Here is a 23146-nt window from a genome sequence, read left to right as displayed (position 1 = left end):
TGCTAGGAAGTTACAGGTAGGTTGTCAGTGCCAATTGTAATTATACCCAATTACCATGTACTTTGAATCAGAGCAGAGGCCCTGGATTTTGTAGCAGAGCCTAGGGCTCAATCAGAGTCAGAAAACCAGCATCTAGTAGTCAAAATAGGGGTATACAAAATATGGAGGGGGCACTGTAAGCAGGTCCTGATTTCCCACACACATACATGTGAAAATTTGAGCCACAAAACGGAGTCAGATTTGGCAAGAAAAATATACGATCATTAGCAAATAGACCTAGCCACTAGGGGCTGTGCATGTAAGCTCTTATGGTTACAATTTCCCCCAATAAGTCATCCATATCAGTATAGAAAGAGGTGAATCCAAGGATCTGGGAAACTAAAATTCCTGTCCAAAGAAAACATTCCAGCTGCAGCTGGTTTACAAAGCTATTACACTGTCCATAGATCAAACATCATCACTGCAGTTTAAACACAACCAATAACCTAGAATTTCAGGTTGTCAAGAGCAACCACCATCACTGACTCTGTTCCCATTTTACGATGGAGTTCAACATGAAGAATGTGATGTTGGTCAATTTGTTCCATAAATGTATAAAGTGATTGATTACTCACACAGACAGAGTAGAATGACACAATAAATGGGAAAACAGAAAAACATTTTCTTGGAATCAGGTGAACTAACTAGAGTCTATACGCGTTTTTAATGAGTTACACTCACTTTTAGCAAAATGGACCTTGAAGCAGGAAGTTTTTTTCTGATTGCCATTGGTTGCATAATTAAAAGGAAAAAAGGGTTTTGTCACCTTGGCTGGTAAGATATTTTGAGGGGGACCTGGGTAGAATCACAATTTTAGTGATGTTTTGAAAATGAGATATAGATTCAGCAATAGAATACTATTCACACAATGTGTTAGAGTGGCAAAAACTGGCTCCAAATCTCAGTTTTTTAACTGTAAAATGGAAGTATTTATACACACCTGAGCAAAACTTTGTATTTTTGTGCTGACATACTATAAGCATATATAATTGCTCTTTAGAAGTGTTAGACAAAATCATATTTATATATGTTTCATGTGTCCCTTAGCCACAAAAATTCTGAAACTATGAAATAAAAATGCCCTCTATAAAATAATAGGCAGTACTGACAGTCCTAAGTATATACCCATATTCTTGCTCAAACGCTCTTGAGAGCCAACGTAGAAAAGCCTCTGCAAGAAACAAGACACATTTTATCTAATGCTCCTTAAATCGTAAATGAGATGAAACCACTCCCACTGGATTCTACAAGAGTTTATGTTTAATAGCAATTTCAGTGCTACTCAAAATATATTTTATTCATCATATTCCACCAAGCAGCTATCAGAAGATAATGAGTTTGGAGGTATACTCTCACGGACATGTGAAACTATGCCTTTTTGCCCTGCTTAGACACTTTTGGGCCCATTCACAAACAATCGCTGAAAGTTATTATTTTCACATTGTGTATGTATACGATTATGACTTGTTTACTGTTCTCTCTTTTGTAGATTCAGAAATCTCCCCGGTAAGTTATGGCTTTCCATGTTCACTCTACTGCCCTCTACTTAAACCCATGGATTGTCGAGAACTTAGGACCATCCACAACAGTAGGTATAATGAACATTTAAGAAGGCTATCATTTTGTTTTGTTTTTTCTCCACCTGGAAAATATTTTCCCAGGTGTAGAAAACACTTTTCTTTTACCCCCTTCAGATAGGGGAATGTTTTTCTGACTTTTTAGACATTGTGGAATATATTGAATATATGTTTTAATACTAACTATAGGTGTGCATATTAGATGTAAAAATCCACCTGAAACTTCTGTAGTAGATTTCAATTATGCATCCTCCATTTAGCTGGGTCTGTCTATGATCAAGGTGAAAACAGATTTTCTTCAGCCGTAAATGGAATTTAAGGTGCAAAATATCACAAACGCTAAATCAAGAGTGAGGATTTTCAATCCTAACAATCAAAATTTTGTGAAGCCAGTTTCTCGAGTTAGGCATCCGCTCCTGTGTGTATTTGCATATTACGGGTGAATAACATTTTATGACAGTTATTGCAAGGTGGCTAGGTTTTGGCCATCATATACATTGAAACGTTTTCTACTTCCCTTTTCTTACACTGTAATTTAGTTTTCTTACCACTTGCTTTTATATGTTATATACTATTCTGCATACGGGGTAGCGGTCACCGTTTCTCACTGATTTCGAACACGCACGCAGCCCTTTTCCTGCCCTTTGTTGTCGTCTTTCACGACGAACCCGGATTGTTTTCGCATGAATGTTCGTCGGGCGGGCTGCTTTCTCGTGAATGACTCGTGGGGAGATGTTAAGACAAATGGAAGTTGCGTGCGAAATGTTAAAAAAATGGCGGGCGGTGTGTGTGGCGGCAGAGTGGGAGGCAGGGTTACAAGCCAAATTAACAGTCTCGTGTAAGTGTTTTTTCCAGGGGGAAACCCAGCAAATAAACACTTGACTCTTTTCCGTATTTTTGGTTCTTTTTAAGAGAAATATGAAAAAGGCACTCGACAAAATCATTTGCAACAACGCACTCCCCTAAGGCATATACTTAATTTAAAATGAGTATAAAATATCCAGGAAGCTCAGACTACTGATATAATATGAAGGTAGCCTTGGATTTGTTGGGAATGGTTTAAAGGAATGCGTGCCCCATAAACCACTGATGGACTCAACACTCTTAAGAAACACCATTCATTCGCAGAATATTAGCATAATTCTGGAAGGAAGATCGTTTAAGGACACTGGCTGATAAATGATCAAACAAGACATCACAAACACACACACAAGGGGTTCGGGGATAATCGTGCATTGCTGACTGTTTAGGCTAGGAGCGTCTTGAGGTACAGTTGAGGAACTTACCGATGGCAGTACTTACAGAGCTGAAATAATAACTTTCATCACATGAGCATGTGTTAAGATCGTTTACATTTTTTTAAATGTCTTCAGACATCACAAAGAAATAGACAACCTGCCCGACGGCACAATGTTCCCTATACTGCAAGCAATCAGGCAGCCGAATTATCCGTGTTTTTCCTGTGCAGATTTTCTAAATGCACTGACGTCTCGTTGCTGCTAGATGGCAGTACTGTGCAGCGGAATCTCAAGCCCTCTTCGCTGCGCCTGGTCTGGATTGCAACATGCACTTTAGAAAACAAGCAGATTGTTCCTTACTCTTTCCCCTAAATTTTCCTAATGCCTTGCTCAATAAGAAGCCGTGACAAAACGCTTGCGAGGTTCATATGCTCAAATTGCAATGCATGCAGCAGGCCGAGCACATTGAACGGCTTTGCTTACGCCCGACTGCATTCAGCTTTCACCATCGACTGTCTTAATGTGTGCAAATAGAAAGTAGCAGAAATGGCTGCATCTGTTATTGTTTAATAGGCGCAGGAATTTAAAACATTTGAATGTTCTCTCATTAAACAGCTGTAAAAAATCCATTTGCTATCACTTTATGTGACAACCTGACTTAAGACAGCACAATCAGTGTGTGGGTTCATTAGCACATTATATAACATACATATAATAATGCAGAGTGTAATGTACTAGTCATTGCTAAGTGGGGTGACAGACAAAAGTCAGTGCAAGTTAGTCATGATTCCCCTTCCCTCCCTCAACATACTTATAAATAACATATTACACTTACTTGACTCAAGAGAGGCGATGACTCCAGTGAGTCACGATGTCCTTTCACTCTCAACAAAGGTAAGACATGGGTTGCAATACCGTGGACGTCCAAATATATGATGTATGTCATGGTATTTTTAATATGTACTTGTTTCAACAAAATATATTAAACTGAAACCATAATGCAAGGAGTTAAATTCGCAGTGTGGTCAAATCACACGAAAGCGAACTTGTGAGTATTGCAAGAATGGTTTACCATTACAAAGTAATTGTTACTTGCAATCTGTGAGGCAAGATAACGTTTTTTTCTCAATGCGAGTGTACATTTATTAGTACAGTTGCTCTAAAGAGAGGTATTTGTGATGTATTTAATTTCAGTGCCAAAGCAAAAATATCTAGTTATCTGTCTATCTGTCTATCTGTCTGTCTGTCTGTCTGTCTGTGTCTATCTATCTATCTCTCGTAAAAACAGAGTTATGGTTCTGACTTAAATGTGTAAAACCACTGACATTCACCAGTTCTGTTCATGAATAATCAAAACACATGACAACTCACAGCATCTAATCTGCCATGATTTGCTCCTGTCATCTGTTTTTAGGAGTGTGCATGCCATGTGCAAATAGGTGTTCAGTGCAAGGCGGATGCTGTAGGCTATCCTGTGAGTTGTGTACGCTCATGACTATAACTGGTGAATTTCAGTGTTTTTACGGATTTATGCATGCTTTAATCCATGCTATTGTCTTTTTATTGTCTGTACTTTTATGGCACTGACGGTCGAAATAAAGTGATTTGAAATGGGTCAGATCCATAATGCAGTTTTAACGGTAGTGTTTTCCGGTGAATTTCATTGATTTTGTTATGATGTACTTTATTTTGAATCATGCTGTGTTGGGGTTTAGTGCATGGCCTGACATGGGGCTGGTCCTTCTCCCCAGGACACCATAGCTAGCCATCTCCAGCTGAGCACGACCTTCAGCTGAGAGCAGCAAGTTGGACACAGGGCCGGATACCCTTAATCATATCCCTTCATAATTTTCTTTCCCTGAGGGCGGGTCCTCACAAAACTGACTAAGTTGATAGAATGTAATTTTTTATGCAGGTCTGTATATAGGGTCAAAAGTTATAAGCAAATCAAAAAAGGCATTTTCAGTAGAAGGTGCTGCTGGACAATAACTATACAGTGGGGATGAGCACTGTGTACCAGTTAGAGAGAGAGAACATTAACTGTGCAATATGGGCCTATAGTGCTATCAAGGGTATCTGGTGACATTTACAAACCGACAATACTAATGGCCACACGCACAACATCTTCTGGGGTGTCTACTGACTAGCAAAAGGGGAAGTTTTATATTCCCTCTTCTCTACATATATCTAAAAATGAACATATGTACGATCTTATTGATGAGGCAGGATCTGATGCAAATAAATGGCTACATGCAGCACAGCGTGCAAACAAATCACAATCGGAACCATTCATAATAATGTGGCATATTCTAGCAAGAGTAAACACGCACTAAAAAGGCTATAGAAAATAGTCATAGAGAGTTGACGGTTCACATATAGTGATGCAAAAAAGAATCATGTACTATTATTTTCATCATTCAACTTCAACTCTCCATTGTCAAAATGTTTATTGTAGGGAATCAACTAGTAGGTTACAGAAGAGAGAGTCCACAGGCTTGCTGTTAGGTTTACCTGAGCTGCTATACCACTTTATTAAGGACACGGATGGATTGAGCCATTTGCAACCAAATGTGGGTGACTCAAGGGCAATAGGAGATTATCAAGCTCCAGTTATGACAGCTGGATTCACAACTGGTGCCTTGGGCTCATTATAGTTGTGCATACTAAACCAAGTATTTCCTATTAGTATTTGAGTCTTAGAATACTGAGGGAGAGTAGGCAAAGTCTTCCTCAGATGGATGGTGTAGGATGCATATGCAAATCAAAGAACGATTGTCTGGAATGGAGTTATTAATTTAGGAGAGGTAGAGCCACTGCCAGTTTAATAATCCTCTGTGGTTCACACTGGAGTTAATATACAAACTCTAATGAATCCTCAGTAGCTGTGGCACAAGGCACAACCATTTTACAAGGACCATAAAGTCAAGTTCAAGCAGAAACCAACAATTTCAAAAGAAAAACACCACCACAATAAAATTCTCAAACCAATTTGGACAAAGTGAAAAAATAGTGAGTCAAAGGATACACATATCATGATATTTAACTTGGGAACCAGAGAAATTGGAAACTAGTAAAACAAAAAGCGCAAGATATAATAAAAAGGCAATCAAAAGTCAGTTTATGGTTGACTGGGACAGAGGCACAAATTCAGACCAACCGCAATTGAGCAGAGGTACGATTTAACAAGTAGGTCATCTCAGTCAAAGATCTCACCTTCTGACTTAGTCTCTTAAATGGAATTCAAAATGCTCCAGTGAGGAAAGGTCCAAGATTGGTGCCAGTGAGAGCCCCTCATAGTCTGACACATCATTGAGCGCCCTCTGAAGCAGTTGGTTTTGGTGCCAAAAGCTCTGAATAGAATAGAGCAGAATTAATAGCCTCCAGGGTCACTTTGTGAGTAAGATAGATTGGTCACCTTGCCCCTGTCCAATATTCTAACTTCATACTCAGTCACTTTTTGGGAAGTCAAAATCCTTTAGCAGGGTAAGGCTGGAAGCTGTAGCCAGACAGGGTTTAACAATGCCGGATACATTTGCTGAGCGGTCCTGCTGAACTGAAAGCGCTGAAGTGGATGAACCTGGTGTTTTGATCACCTTGATTGAGACCTTCCTGGTTGTTGAGTGAGTCCTCTTCTTCCAGCAGGATTCTTCTTTCAGCCGGACCATCATGTTCAGGTGGAGTCTTCACATTCCTGGCATATTCTGAGAAGGTGGTGGTTGAAATGCTAGATTTATCCTGTCCATTAGCCAATGACATGTAAACTTCTGCTACTGAATCCTAGCTATTTTCTCACAGTCTTTGGCTGGCTCCTTTGCAGCACTTCATCTTTGCATAACTATAAAATAAGCAACGTCACCAGTTTCTATACAACACAACTCTTCTGCCACCAGACAGGCCTGTCCTCAGCTCCTTAGCTATACCCCTGGTAAGATGAGCTTTCTCTCAGCTGGCTGTCCAAAAGGGCTTGAGAACGAATATGAAAAGCCCTACCTGTCATCTCATAATCAAAAGAGGTAGTGCTAAGGCTGTTCTTTGCTCTACAAACTGTTCCTAATGCCTAATAGCTGGTCAGATATTCACACCTGTCTTCTCTTCCTGGGATCATAGGCAAGCTGTTTTCCTCTGAGCCAGAGTCATAATCTCTCCCAGTAAGGGATGTGTATTCCAGCTTTGGAAGGGCTGAGTGGTAAAAGCAGCATAAACTATATTTTTATATGAATCATTTTCAAACTTAAGTTATCAAAAATCAGATTTCACCTGTAAATTAGATTCTGAAAATAACCTAAGAAACAACTTTGAAGTACTTTTCTAGCATTTTCGCAGGCGTAGATATGATTCTAAACAGTTTAGGCTGTTCAGGGAAAAGTCTATCATAGCTGACACATTGAAATATCTTTTGGCCTTTATTTCATTGTGATGGTGCAGTAACCCCAAAATGTACTAAGCCCTATTTTTATATTTTAGCATCCTACCCTGTAGGTTTGCAAGGTACACGTTAGGAACGACTTATGAGTATTTCAAAATAAGCTTTTCATGCATGGTTAAAGGTGCGTTTCCCTTCCACGTGCCACCATAGTGCTTTAAACTGCAGCCCAGCAAGGGCCCAGGAGTGCTCCTGGCTACCACATATTTGTATTGTGTATGTGCAGTGTAAAAAAAAAACAATCACTGCTGCCTACATATGACATTTAACTTCCACATCATAGGTGAATTTTTTGTGCCTCAACTAATGTTACAAGACACTTAAATAGACCAAATGGGTTAAACGTATTTTACCAATATCATCTGTGGTACTAAATAGCAGTACTACAGTTCTCAGAGTCATAATGCCAGCAACAAAATGGGTCAGAAAAGGAAGAAAACTTGGATTGACCATGCAGAAAAGGCTGGTTTTGCTACAACACAAACAAATATCACTGAAAAACGGATTTTGCATTCACTGCTTAGCTTTTTAAAGAGAACATCAAATCCATACACCAAAAAATGACCTACCACAACCAGAACCCTCTAAGTCTTCCTAACTAGATTTTTGAGTCCAACTATTATTTTATATTTGAGACAGCAAGGAGTTTTTTCAGAAAGACAAGACTCTGGCAATGTATGGTTAATCTCATGAATACTGGATCCACAGTTCCAAACACAATTCACGGAACAGTCAATCAAAAGCACAATGTGCACGCTCTGGTCTCACCAGATACAGTTCCGCAGCTTCCTCCTCTGGTTGATAATTCTTTGTGAAAGTGTGACTGTGTATTTCACTGAAATGGAAGATCGCGCACCACTTCGAATGCTGCAGGTTGTTGCATGTTTTTTTGCCTTCACAAAGAGCCGCTCTTGCCGATGCTATTGGCCACCATTCAACATGGTCCAAAGTGCCCACACAGACATAGCGATGCATCAAGGATACAAAGGTAGCAAAGAGGGGGAAGCCCCATACAGTGCTGCAATGCACATTTCGCAAAGGTCCACAATATGGGGGGGGACTAAAATGAGTACCAGTGCTTCGTGCGCGAATGTTTCGATCACTATTTTTACGTGCATTCACAGAATTGTTAATCCAGACTCAAAAAGCTGAGTCTGATATCCATGATCTTTTTTTTCTTGGAATCCTTAACTCTAGAACAAATTAAGCCCTGAAAAATGCTTGCTGATGCTCAGCTCACGGACTGTGATCGTCTTTACCACATTACATCAGACCAACATTGGATCTTCTTTTATTCTGAAAAAAAATTGAAGAGTCCCTGCTTCAGAGTTCATCTCCCTAATTTATTTTACAATGCTGTCTTCCCATTCTACACTTCTATGTTATATGTGAATCACCGTCCTTTCTTTGTGGCTAGGTTCTCACTATAAAAATACAGAATTTAAATACATTATGTGGAGTAGAGAATGGTGCATTCACTTTTCCCAGAAGTAACGGAAGAAAAATTTGTTAGCCTAAGGCAAATGAAGAGCTAAAGAACACCATAGAATCCCAACAGCAACATTTAAAGAAGTTGGCAGAGAATTAAATATTTAGAGTGAAAGTCAAAGCAGAAAATTCTTAAGATTCGGTATCAGTTACCACTGAAAAAATCACATAACATTCATCATATTAAAGCAATGTAATCAATTAAACTTACATGGTAGGTCGCACAAAGAGCAGAATGTACCTGACAGACTGTAAAAGAACAGTGAAACCCTTTTCAGAAGAATGCTATTACATCACCAGAAGAATCAGTACACAGAGAAAATATGCTAAAGATGTGACACGCAGATTATAAAACCAGGCTGAACCCCCTCAAAAGATAAAAATGACCTATCTGGTGTCTGCCACCACAAAGAAACTTTTTAATAACTGTAAAGTATATTGCATGATTGATGCATGTATACAGTGTGCCGGTAACATGATTCACACAAACACCAAGTGAATTGCAAAATAAATTGAAAATGCACTTTTAAACGTCCAAAATATAATTGATTTAAAATAAAATACTTATAAAACAGAGGAACGCTGAGACAATGACACAGTGGACCCAAGTCTTCAAAATTACATAGATCACCCCTTGCTTCCCTCTCACGTGTAGGGGCACAGTGATACTTTTTGAATTCACAAAGTACTCTTTTACTGCTCTTAAAATGCTTTGACAGTCAAAGTGTACCATGAGTACTTACTAAGTCTCTTGTAAATCCAAGTGAAGTAATTTCACTTCCATGTTCACTTTAGATAGTGTACACATCCACATAATGGACGTCCTAGCACAAATACAGTTTTACTTGCCAACATGTACTGTCAAAGGGAACGTATTTCCCCAAGGCAAACGCCACTCCTGAAGGCATTCATAAATGTCGGGGGTGTGCTCTTCCTTTACCATTCCATAAATTGAGCGATCATCATCAAAGACGTATGCTTGCAGGTGTACACAAACGTTCAAGACATTACCAACATCAAAGGCTAAAGTTCCACTTCTGGCAGGCATCAAGCCTATTTTTGTCAGTTTAAACTGTGTTTTCTGAGTTTCAAGTGATACTTTGCACTCACAAAAAGACTATTTGAAAGTGTGATGCTTAAGGAAGTAAAATATAGTCAGTGAGTGTCTACTATAGGGTAATTGAAAATTCAACTCTTCCACTGTATGGGAGAGAGGTCCTTATGTTTTTTGTAATGTATAACTTTGAGGGCACCCAAGTTCAGACATGCTCTGATCAGTTACACCGCTGTTGACCTCAAAATGCAGAAGAGCTGTAAAAACTGACACAATAGCTGCAGAGGTTAGTTTTGCAGCAACAGTGTACCTCTCCAAATATTTTGTCCATAAAGAATAAAGAAGCACATTGTTTGAATTCCCACCAACAGCCCAGGAATCTGGAGTAACACCAGTAAGACCAAAGGTGCAAAAATCATTAGTGTCAACCATCCATCACAACAAAAAAGTGGGGAATACCTGCATATGGTCACAGGACAAAGTTTGCAAGCAGAATAAATGTGGCAGGGAGGGGACCCTTCACTAATCATACTATCCTGAGAAGGAGACCTACTTTAGCATCCAACACACTGCAGATGAAATTACTTTTGTGAGCTGCAAGCCATTCAATTCTTTAGGAAAGTGCGTGTGTTGGGCTTTCCTTGATGTATGTGCCCTTCTCAGTACTGTGTCAGACAGTCATAAACTGTTTACTCGATTACAGATAACCACAAACAAGACATACATATTTACACATCAATAATACTTCAAATCAGATGCCAATTGCCAGTGCCCAAATTCTCCTCATGCTGATAATTTTATGCATTTTATCAGAACCATAAAACAATGTAGTATTTACCTAGATTTTGAATAATGATTATAGGAACATCGCTTCGCCACTGAACAGAACTATTGAGTCCATCATTAGCAGACTTTAAAACGGTCCACAATTCTGCATTCCTAAGTTGTTGAATAAACACTGTTGTATATCTATGCCCTAGCATATCATATAATCCACTAAGAGTAAGAGCTGCATTGTTTTGCTACATCGATTGTCAGAGGGGCAGAATTTAAGCACCTTATTCCTTTCGGAAGTTAAGGCAAATCCATTAAGTCTCCTTTCTAAACGCGGTCAAATGTTTTTCTCTCATTTTCAGGCATATATATGACCACACAGAAACTTTTGATAATATATAAAACATTTCTTCTTAGAATTTCTCCTTATGAGTTAAAGAATGAGAGGATGAATACCAAGGGCAGTGGCTGTGCGTCCATTGGGGCGCTGGGGCATTGCCCCACTAATGCCACATGGCCTATTGATCGATCGTTCTACTTAAGTTCAGTATGGTTGTCATTCATTCATTGTTATTATTAAAATAAAATACTCGTGGCTCAATGACGCTGAGCCTCGGTCCGCGCCCGAGGCAATCGGATGCTGAAGGGGGTGGGTGGGGCTGCAGCAGCAATGCGTGTTTGGCTGACAGGCTAGCGCAGCACTGCAGTGCGCATGTTCCCTTTTGGGCTGGTCATGATTATGACCAGCCCGAACATGCGCACTACTAGCCTTCCCCATAGAGCGAGGGACGAGGGTTGCACTTGTTTCATGCAGCGCAGCAGCCGAGCCCCCCTGGTCTCCTATCCGCGGGGAGTATTCCTGCTTTAGCCAATCCTGCCGCTGCTAATGCAGCAGCATCTGGATTGGCTGAGAGCAGGACACCGCGCAGTCTGGGCTATTGGGTGGCGCGCGTGGGTTAATCCCTGCTAAACCAATCCTGGGGCTGCTGGAGCAGCGTCAGGATTGGCTGAGAGGGGTTGTTGGTGACGTGGCTGTTGTTCCTGTTAAGTTGAAGGCAGAAGGCGCCAACGGGGGACCCCGGCCCAGCAGGAGCAGAGGCGGCGCGGACGGACCAGTCATATATGTTTTTTATGATTATTACCCCTGGCCCCCCACCACCGCGAAAGCTCCCCCCCCCCCCCCCCGAGTATTGGAGCCACGACTGACCAAGGGCACTGTATTTTCAATCATTAACGAAAGCAAACGTATGTATGTATATTTGTGAGTATACCCTAAATTCTCCAGCGCCATGAAGTCTTCGATGATCGTGGACATAATACATGAAATTGACATAACATACCATTGCAGAAAATGCTTATGGTAACCTGTTCCATATGAAAACAGGCAAACTATACATTACGTTTACTATACATTGTATTGTATATCCGTTTTGAAAAATACACAATGCTTTTAAAAAAAGTAAATGAAGGTAATGAAGAAATAATTATTTTACAGTATTTAATTTATACATCACAAACATGCAACTACTACTGCTAGGTCAGTTTGGCACGTTTAAGGACATATGCATGCACACAAAACTTGGCTACTTTAAGAAGCAGCTAAGCCATCTGTAGATTTGAAACTGTGCACACCACTGGCAAATTAAAATATCTTAAGAAGGAAAAGTAAACTAATGAAGGAAAACCCACTTGAAGTAATTCAGAAGATTTAAATCCAGGGACGTGCCTTAATATTCTCTGGTGAATTCAATATCCATCTGGAACAGAAAACACAGAAGGACAGTGAGTACAAGTTGCATTTATCATTTGTTTAAACCACCAAGAAGCATCTTATTTAAAATACCAAAACATCTTGAAGTAAGTGTAATTGTAGTAACAGCATGCAGAAACAACAGCTAAATATGGAATATAGCCCTATAAAGACATTAACTCTTTCATATGTCTATAATCTTTGCATTTATTGTTTCCTGCACACATGTGTATCTTCCGCAAGGGCACGTGACCTTTTGGAACAGGGCTCAGGCATCATCATTAGTCTATGCTGGTGACGCCGTGATTTTACTAGCCTGTTAAGTCGGTGATATATTTGTGTATATATCATAATTCCCGTGCTTGCACACTATAATAGTACAATGTTGTGACTGCCCTAAGCAGCAAGTAAATAACTTCTCTTTGTTCACGGCCCGGCATGTTTGTCAGTCAATGGAAGTATGATCAGATCTGTAGTTAGACATAGGGAAAAATTACTTACCACATTTTCAATCTCCTTAACATATTCATATTGGACTGAGCTGGGTTAAAGGACAACTCTAAATGGATGAAATCTGCTTAGACCTAAAACAACTGTGAGAGCATGCCACTTGTTCTCCTCTAGATTCCTTTGTTAAGGTTCTAGTGGGAGACTCCACCTGAGTTCTAACAAGTAGATTCGTGTTCTAGGCAACCCCGGATGTGCTGTTTGATGTACAACAGATGGTACATGTTGTCTGTTTTTACCCAGTAAGGACCTGTCAAAGTACTTTCAGGTTCTCATACTAGACAAGCTGAATGAGCCCAAGGGAAAGGTAAATTCAGCACTAAGGGGGCTTAAGGGCTCACAGGTCGCACCAATTTACAATTTGTCATTTCATATTGAAATGATCGGTCCTGGGTAGACAAACTGCAGCAAAACCCACAAGATGATGGACGGAATGTTGCACATTGGCAAAACATTCACCCCCAGTCACAGATCTGGGTTTAATCCATTGTTATTTTGCTCACCACGCCACCCCAGTTCAGACATGGCCATATGCAAATCAGTCTTGACCCTGTGCCTCATGGGAACAGTTCAGCCCGAACTGCCAAGCCATGTCTTCCCTGGACCGGAATCAAGCATCCTAGGACCGGTTTCGGGGTTTCACCCCTATTCAGCCAGGTTAGATTGACTCCAGTGGCGTAGTGAGCACGGGACCCACGTCTGGGCATACCCTTCCCACATAGGGTGAACAGCAAAACACACAAGATGATGGACGGAATGTTGCACATTGGCAAAACATTCACCCCCAGTCACAGATCTGGGTTTAATCCATTGTTATTTTGCTCACCACGCCACCCCAGTTCAGACATGGCCATATGCAAATCAGTCTTGACCCTGTGCCTCATGGGAACAGTTCAGCCCGAACTGCCAAGCCATGTCTTCCCTGGACCGGAATCAAGCATCCTAGGACCGGTTTCGGGGTTTCACCCCTATTCAGCCAGGTTAGATTGACTCCAGTGGCGTAGTGAGCACGGGACCCACGTCTGGGCATACCCTTCCCACATAGGGTGAACAGCAAAACACACAAGATGATGGACGGAATGTTGCACATTGGCAAAACATTCACCCCCAGTCACAGATCTGGGTTTAATCCATTGTTATTTTGCTCACCACGCCACCCCAGTTCAGACATGGCCATATGCAAATCAGTCTTGAATCTGTGCCTCATGGGAATAGTCCAGCCCGAACTGCCAAGCCATGTCTTCCCTGGACCGGAATCAAGCATCCTAGGACCGGTTTCAGGGTTTCACCCCTCTTCAGCCAGGTTAGCTGGACTCCAGTGGAGTAGTGAGCACGGGACCCAAATCTGGGCATACCCTTCCCACATAGGGTGAACAGCAAAACACACAAGATGATGGACGGAATGTTGCACTTTGGCAAAACATTCACCCCCAGTCACAGATCTGGGTTTAATCCATCGTTATTTTGCTCACCACGCCACCCCAGTTAAGACATGGCCATATGCAAATCAGTCTTGAATCTGTGCCTCATGGGAATAGTCCAGCCCGAACTGCCAAGCCATGTCTTCCCTGGACCGGAATCAAGCATCCTAGGACCGGTTTCAGGGATTCACCCCTCTTCAGCCAGGATGGCTTGACTCCAGTGGCGTAGTGAGCACGGGACCCACGTCTGGGCATACCCTTCTCACAGAGGGTGAACAGCAAAACACACAAGATGATGGACGGAATGTTGCACATTGGCAAAACATTCACCCCCAGTCACAGATCTGAGTTTAATCCATCGTTATTTTGCTCACCACGCTACACGAGTTCAGACATGGCCATATGCAAATCAGTCTTGATCCTGTGCCTCATGGGAACAGTCCAGTCCGAACTGCCAAGCCAAACTGCAGGCCAGAGATGTAGCTATTAATAGTGCAGCAGGTGCAGTAACACCAGGACCTGGGCTGAAAGAGTCATGCTTCTCCCCTCTTGTTGCACTATTTATGCTATCAAATCAGGGCATGGGTGTTAACTTTTCTTGTTTTGATTAGGACAGATGCACCCATGTTATGCCACTGCTGCAAGCACCTCAGCTGAGAAACTAACAGTTTGCACATAAATCTGTCACTTTGTCAGTGGAAGGTAGATATATGCTAGACAGCTATAAGCTACATAGCGGATAGCAGCAGCAGCATGTATGGTCTTCGAGGACCAGGTATTACCTGAACTAAGTGTCATAAACACGGAACACAAACAAGCATCTTCCGGTCAGGGTTCCTCTTTTCCAACCAATGGATCAGTGTGACAGAGAAGAGAACTGTATGCATTTATTGGGATAGCACTGGTGTTCTGTAGTGCTATGGTGGATAGGATTAATATGTAGATTTTCTATGGAATCATTATTGGTGCCTCATATATGTTGGCATAATGAGACCTCCTACCTTTAGTCATAAAAAAACTGCACAGATTTTGCTTAAAAAAGCTCAAGCAAGGGGGGGTGGCCAGCCATGATGGCCGAGTGGATATAATCCACGGAGGCTCCGTCACCACCAGCTAAAGTTGAGTGGCTAGACACCTCTGCCAGGATCAGCCGAGGTGCTCCAGTGCCCGTCTAGTCAATAGCGACCAGATGCAGCTGCGATCAACTTGATTCAGGCACAGGCTGATGGAGAATTCGGTGAATCAAGAAAAATATGGAGCAGAGACAAAATGGCGCAAAGCGAAATGACCAGACTGTAAGGCTTTCAGGTCCTGAGTGACGATCTGATGGGGCGCGCATAAACACCCCCGAAGTGGCAAGGGAGCAGTGAACAATGAGCATGGAACTTCAGGGATGCGAGGACGGCATTGGAACCAGCGGACACATCGATCTAGTGAGGTGAGCCGCGGACTACCTGGGAGAGGGCTGTGAACAGCAACGGGACCAGGGCGGGAACATAGAGAAAAGCAAAACCCTGCCCCAGTAATTTTGAAGGCCGAGGAGACTGGAGCAGTTACTCAGAGGCAGTGAGCACTACAAAGGAATCTGCCTGACCCTAAAATGGTGGATGCGACCTAGAGAAGTGCCCACTCCGCTTAACAGAAAGCAGGAAGGTTTTGGATTGGGCCTCCCCCAAGAGAAAGATGGAAACTCCCAGTCGGACACCACTGGAGTCCTGAAAAGAAGACCTGCAGAGTGCCCGGTCGAGACTCTTATTCTTGACCCAGTGCATTCTGCACACAGCTGAGGAAGTAACAGGACCAAGGCCAGACCGAAGCCACAGGAAACCTAAAGAGGTTTGGGGATCCTCTCACTGATATTATACTCACAGGCTCAGAAGCCACAAGGAACAAGGAAGAGGAGAGAAGAAACGCCCCCTGACGTTAATGCTGGTCCCAGATACCTGAAAAAGAAAAGGAAGAATGAGAGACAACCAAATAAGCTATCCTGAGGAAGCCTAGCCTGAGGGTTTCACCAGCGGGGAGGTCCTAGGCGGATGAAGCGCTTGAGACCCTCACAGGTGAGTAGTGCGCTTCACAAATCCCTTATTTATTGATTGATAAAGGAGAGTGAGACTCATTAAAGCATACACTAGGAATCAAGTCTGAAGGAGGCCCCAGAATCAGTGAGTACCCCTTGATGCCGCCCAAAACGTCGCAACCGCAATCCATCAGGGTCTCGAGTTATTTCACCAAAACAGACACCAAAGAACAACAGGGACGATTGGGCACAGAGGAAACCATGGCCTTGCCGGAAGAAGATCTGCTAAGCTCGCTGCAAGAATTTAATCGCAAATTAAGGGAAGAACTGAAGACTGACCTGACTGCCTCATTAGAAGACCTTAAAGCGGAGCTCAACAGGAAACTGAACGCGCTCCAGCAGGATGTTGAATCAGTTGGCACGAGATTGATAGACCTGGAAACTAAGACGAGGGACTGGGAACAGTGCACCCAGCATGCAGAGGATCAAATACAACTTCTCAAATTGCGACTACACGCCACTATTCTAAAGAACAAGGATTTAGAAAACAGGTCACGTCGCAACAACATCAGAATAGAGGACCTAGAGGAAGGAATAGAAGGATCTGACCTGGAGGCCTTTGTGGTGGGGCTCCTCAAGGAGACCTTGGGAGAATCGCACATGAAAGTCAAAGAGGAAAGATCTCACAGAGTGGGATGGCCTTTCCAAGGAGACAGAAGGTGCCCAAGTGACATATTAGTGAAATTGCCTTCCTTCAAAGTTAAAGAAGCGATAATGCAAGCAGCGAGAAAAAGAGATGGGAGTGCGAGTTCAAGGCGCATCGTGATCCCTTTATCAAGACTTAGCCCCGGCATCGCTAGTGCGATGACAAACGTTCCGTCCAGTAACCAAAAAACTTAACAAAGGGTTCATCAGGTATCGATGGACATTTCCCTTTGGGTTGGCGTTCAAGTACCACAACAAGACCCATCATGTGGCTGCTCTCGAAGAAGCCTTATCTTTGTTGGATCTCCCACTCCTGGAAGGACAGCATCAGGGACCATTGTCGATCTCTTCCATGCAAGACCCCGCAGGGTTTCAGAGAGAAAGGGTGTGGCTGACCCAGAGGCATACAAAGAACCAGAAGAAGTGATGATGTCCTAGTAGGGACATGGGCCAAGATCGCTGCTCAAATGCAGGAGAGGCCTCTGAGAATGACAGAGACTGTTTGATTGGTAAAGATGTTACAGTCTAAATTAGGAGGCGGTCTAGCCAGAAAATCAATAACCCAATTCAATGGTGGTGGCGGTCTCTAACCGATTCGCCTCATATTTTACAATTGTTTACACTAAGGTTTTCTAGCTGAGACTTGACGGTCCTGGACATTCTGGGGAGGGGCATTTTGTTTGTTTCTCATTTCTCAGATGCCAATTGGACTATTAATGCACTACCTATAAATGATAGATTGCATTATACAATGTACACAAGAGCAGTCAGTCTGTTGGAATAGTTTTGCGGAGGGGTGGATGGACGGGAGAAGCTGGGGTCTAGAAAAGGCAGGGGCAAGCCCATAATTTCTAAGAATTAGGAGAATGATCACTACTTTATCATGGAATGTGAGGGGCCTTAACTCTCCACTTAAGAGCCACAAGATCAGGAAATATCTAGTAGACTCCCACTTCGATATAGTATCCTTACAGGAAACCCATCTCAAACGATCAGACGATCACAGACTAAAGCATAGGTTGTAACCCCTGATCTATCACTCCTCAGGTGGCGTTATTGTTTAACACAGCATTGCAGTTCAAGCCAACGGGACATAAAACATATAAGGAGGGTCGATGGGTGATGGTCAGGAGAGAGCCTCAGAGGGAAGCAATGTACTCTAGCTTCAGTCTATGTGACAAATACGAGACAGGTGGCCTTTCTCCAGTCCTTCTTGAAGATTTTGGGAGAATTTGCTTAAGGTGAAATTCTATTAATGGGGACTTCAATTTGACATGGCACTGAAAAGTGGACAGTTCGCAGCCACTCAGATCACCCACTAGCAGCTTCCCAAAAGGTATGAAGCTCACAGTGCAGGAATTGGGGTTGTTAAAGCATGGAGAGCTTGCAACCCTGCATTTGAAGATTATACCTTCTATTCACACACCCACCGCACATACTCAAGGTTAGATGACAGCTTTATTAGCAAATCGGTTCTATTCGATGGTGCAGACAGTGCTTATACATCACAATGTGATCTCTGATCACGTGTCAATCTTGATGTCTTTAGATTGGATTACCCCAAAACCTAGAAAGTCCAGGTGGTATTTTCCCAACTCATTAGTGAGAGATAGGGTACAAAGGGATGAGCTCAGGAAAGTAATTTGTGAGTATTTTCAATTAAACTGCCCCACTGACACAAACGCCTTTCATAACTGAGATGCCTTTAAGGCAGTATTACGAGGCAGGTGTCTACAACTAATGTCACAACTTAAACACAGAACACATGACAGGACACAGCTTGAGGATGAGTTGCAAAAGTGTGAAATGGCCCACAAAACAACCCCATCATTAGCCCTTCACAGGCGGGTCTCCACATTAAAGGGGAAACTAAATGCAATCTATTCCAATAGTGCCAAAGACACTCTGCTGAAGCTTAAACAGACTTCATACCAGCATGGGAACAAATGGGGGCACACTTAGCAAGACAATTAAGAATTAAAAGAGAGAAAGAATATATGGGGGCTTGCAGGGGGAAAGGCGGGAGGCTGATAAGTTCAGAAGAAGGGAATGCAGAGGAGTTTAAGGCTTTCTATGACTGCCACTATACTGCGGCCCCCCCAGACCCAGTAGCACAACTAGAGTTCCTAGACTCCATCGAGCTCCAGCAAGTGTCAGCAGAGCAGAATGAATGACTAGGTGACACCTTTACAGAAGAAGAAGTGTGTCAAGCAATAGAGGAATTGAAGCTTCACAAATCACTAGACCCAGATGGTCTAACGGCCCAGTTTTATAAGACCTTTTGTGCTGAGGTGGCCCCCCAGTTGACCCTGCTCTTCAAGTATATAGCAACAGAGCAAGCAGTCACATGGTCGGTGAGTGAAGCGATAGTATCTGTATTACCCAAACAGGAAAAGACTGGCAGCTATGTAGGTCATACAGACCAATAGCCCTTCTCAATTTAGATGCCAAACTATATTCTAAAATCCTAGCCACACAACTGGAAAATGTAATGCCGGACCTGATACATCCAGTCCAGTCTGGATTTATTAAAGGTAGGCAAACACACGATAATATCAGGAGTGTGCTCCACTTGATTTTAAAAAATCCACTAAGAAACGTATCCTGGCAGTGCTACTAGGACTTGACGTGGAGAAAGCATTTTTTATTCCAAACCCTGAGAAAATTTTGCTTCTGTGATGCTTTTATTAGAATGGTATGAGCTAATTATGTAGAGCCGAGGGTGATGGTCAATAGAGTGCAATCTAGTTTCTTTCCGCTGAGCATGGGGGGCCAGACAGGGATGTCCACTCTCCCCTTTGCTATTTGCTCTGAGTGTAGAACCCTTGGCAGAGAAAATACGTGCCTCGCCAGAGATTAAAGGTATTATGTTCGGTAATGCTGAACATAAAGTATCACTCTTTGCAGATGACGTTTTACTCACCCTCACAACACCAAAAAGTTCCCTTGCAGCTTTACAAGTGGAGCTTAAACATTTCTAAAAGTTAGCAGGCTTTCGAATCAACCTCACAAAATCATACCTACTGAATTTGACCCTTTCCAGGGATGAAATAATAGAGATAATAGAAAATGCCCCCTTTCATGAAGCGAAGAAGGAAATCACTTACTTGGGGATACAAATCACGCCCAACTTATCACCATTATATATGGCAGATTTTTCCTCCCCTTCTACAATGCTTAAAGACTGATCTTAAAAGATGGAAGTCACTGTTCCTCTCTTGGGTGGGACAAATCCATGCACTAAAGAGGACAGTGCTACCAAGATTTTTCTATTTATTCCAGGCATCACCCATAGAAATCAGCAGGGACTTGTTTACCAAGCTAAAATTTCTCTGCACACGATTTATTTGTCTAAAGGGTCGGGCCCGATTGCCATATACCCTACTCAAAAGCTCAAAGGAGGAGGGAGGTCTTGGACTACCGGATTTATACCTCTATTATCAGGCAGTAGAACTGCGAGTGATTACTGAATGGTCTATGAGAGAATCAGATAAGCACTGGTTACATATGGGTAGGGCAATCGTGGGCAGTTTCCTGTGGAAACCTAATAATTAGTGCCCCTTTAACACATACTTAAGCACCCCCACTGAGACTACACTCACCACTTAGGACACAGTAAACAAAAGGGCCAACAAGACAACATTTCCCTCCCCGTACACCCAGATTTACGGCAATCCAGCCTTCCACCGGGACTACTTCCGGAACGCTTAGATGCATGGATGGAGGGAGGGTGCCTTACGTTGAGGGACTTATTCCATAACTGGGATATACAAACAATTACCAATTGTAGATGCAACTTTAATCTGCCTGCATCTGAACATTTCTATTACTTGCAGTTGAAACACTGGGCACACACCGGACGTCCATGAAGTGGCAACCAGGAGTTTGACACCTATTGAACAGTTTGTTAGGAAGACAGGATCCTCTAGGGGAACAATTATTTTCTTATATAAGCTTCTTCTCACCACGCAAAGACCTCCCCAACCACAGTATAGCTCTTTTTGGGAACACACACTGGGAATGGACATTACAGAGGGGAAATGGAAGAAACTATGGGAAGATATACCCAAACCTCATAATTCCCTAGATTTGAGAGACGCACACTACAAATTATTACATGACTGGTATCTATATCCAACAAAGCTAACAAAAATCTTCCTGGGAACGTCTGATCTATATTGGCGGGGATGTGGGATGCTGGGAGACTTTCGTCATATCTGCTGGCACTGCCCGACTATCAGGACATTCTGGTATGAGTGAAGAGGTTTTGGGCTATTCCATTCCGAACACCCCGGGAAGTGTTCTGCTGGGACTACGAGATGACTCCCTGAAATGCCAGACTAAGCAAGATAGATCCATCATGTGGCTTTTTCTAGGGGCAGATAAGTTGGCACTTGCAGCGGCGTGGAAAAAAACAGAGGCACCCTCCATGACACAGTTGCACACATGACTCTGGTGGGCCAGAACCATGCAAAGGATGACAGATATCTTTAGAGACTATTTTAAAAACGTTGAACATGCATGTGGTCCATTGGTAACCTTTCTCTCTGGGGACATCCTCTCACTGCATATTCACATAGAACTACATTTATTCCAATTTTAAGAATTACAGGCACACCCTGGCCACAAACCTTTTTGCACATGAGCAACCACAGGAAAAGTGGGGTATTTTCATTAATTGATAGAAACTACAGCATAACCAACAAAAGACATTGGCATCTGAGGACAATTATTTGCATAGAAATAATGGTTAGTTTTTGGGGAGAGAGGGGAGGGAGGGTGGCTTGTTGTTTTTTTCATACCCTGTTATTTTTCCTTCTAATTTCCACTCTTTGTTCTATCATCCTAGGTTTAAGAGAACTGACAAGAAGGCAGAAAGGAGGGTTAGGCCCTGCATATTGCGAAGCTATGGAAGCATCACTCTTTCATGTATTGTATGAAACTGTAAAAATACAATGCATACTGTGGCGGGTTGAAAAGAAACTGTGTATGTGGGACAAGCCTGACTCTTTTGATTTGTTTTTATAAATGCTCAATAAAAAGAATTTTGACAAAAAAAAGCTCAAACAAAATATATTGGTCAAAACAAAGACTGCACAAACTACTTTAAAATAACTATTGCGGAAACTTCCCTGGATGGTCTATAGAGACTTGTGTTTTTTAAAATGAGGTAAAACACTTCTGATTATCAAGTGTATTTCCTAAATCAAGTGGTGCTGTCAGTTTCCCGTAGTCTCTCACAGATCTCTGCACTTTGCCAGCAGTGATTTTAGAAGTGAAGACCTGTGCTGTGATATACATGCTATCTGAATAAAATTCAGATGTGTTTCGGACTCAATTGAACAATGACCACATATTGTACATATATGTCCAGAACTGCTCCAAAATAAGTCAATTAAACAATTGAAACCTTGCTGCGGGGGCTCTTGTAAGCACACTGCTTAGTATTATCCTGCTCCACCTTGGCTTCTGTGGTCTGATCATATAACTCTAGACTATAGCCTCTGTTACATGCGGTCTCATCTTTGACCGCACAGCACTAACACCACATTACAATTCATGCTGCGTCCAACTGCTGGATTCGGATGGACGTGATCAACCTTCTGGACAACTCTCCATCCCATATTCCTTGCCAGAAGGCTGCCCAAATTGTGTTCCCATTGATGAAAAGTTGCCAGACAATCCCTCCTGCCACCCATCCATTTCGTCCACAGGCCTCAGTGGCTCTTCTCCTAAACAGATGGCCAATGCGTTCCGAGCATTGCTAGTGCCCATGATTTTGAATTTAACTCTCTCTCTGGCACCCCATACTTAGGAGCCCTGATGATGGTCCCTCTATTCTACACAGGATCAAAACATCATTTACTTATAACATGTACCCAAAAATATTCTGAATCACGACTATGTAGAGTAGACATGTTTGTTTTGACTTTATGACATGCACAATGATCACTTCCTTTACATGTGTGTATCACAACTAAGGAGAGCATCAGGCAGGTTTTTCCCACTGGCAGTCACTTTGTTGTTTTTTTCTATGTCCCTAGTAAAACTAGCATTGGATTGCATTGATTATTGAGCATCTTTTATTAAGGGCCATTGTTTACTTTCTAATTTAATTACTCCAGGTCCGTAGTGATTATCTGGTTCACT

The 23146-nt window shown here is 42.3% G+C and overlaps 1 protein-coding gene across 3 annotated transcripts in view; it reads right to left on the bottom strand.

Moving 5' to 3' along the window:
- Nucleotides 1–23146, bottom strand: part of TENM2 (teneurin transmembrane protein 2) — a 2740530-nt gene that overhangs the window by 2252944 nt on the left and 464440 nt on the right. For all 3 annotated transcript variants that reach the window (XM_085617838.1, XM_085617837.1, XM_085617839.1), the window contains exon 3: nucleotides 12283–12350. The gene's annotated coding sequence lies outside the window, so the exon portion shown is untranslated. The remainder of the gene's footprint in view (nucleotides 1–12282; nucleotides 12351–23146) is intronic.

Source organism: Triturus cristatus, chromosome 7, assembly GCF_964204655.1.
Source record: "Triturus cristatus chromosome 7, aTriCri1.1, whole genome shotgun sequence".
NCBI lineage: Eukaryota > Metazoa > Chordata > Amphibia > Caudata > Salamandridae > Triturus > Triturus cristatus.
The sequence above is the reverse complement of the archived record's forward strand: the minus strand, read 5'-3'. Positions and strand labels throughout refer to the sequence as shown.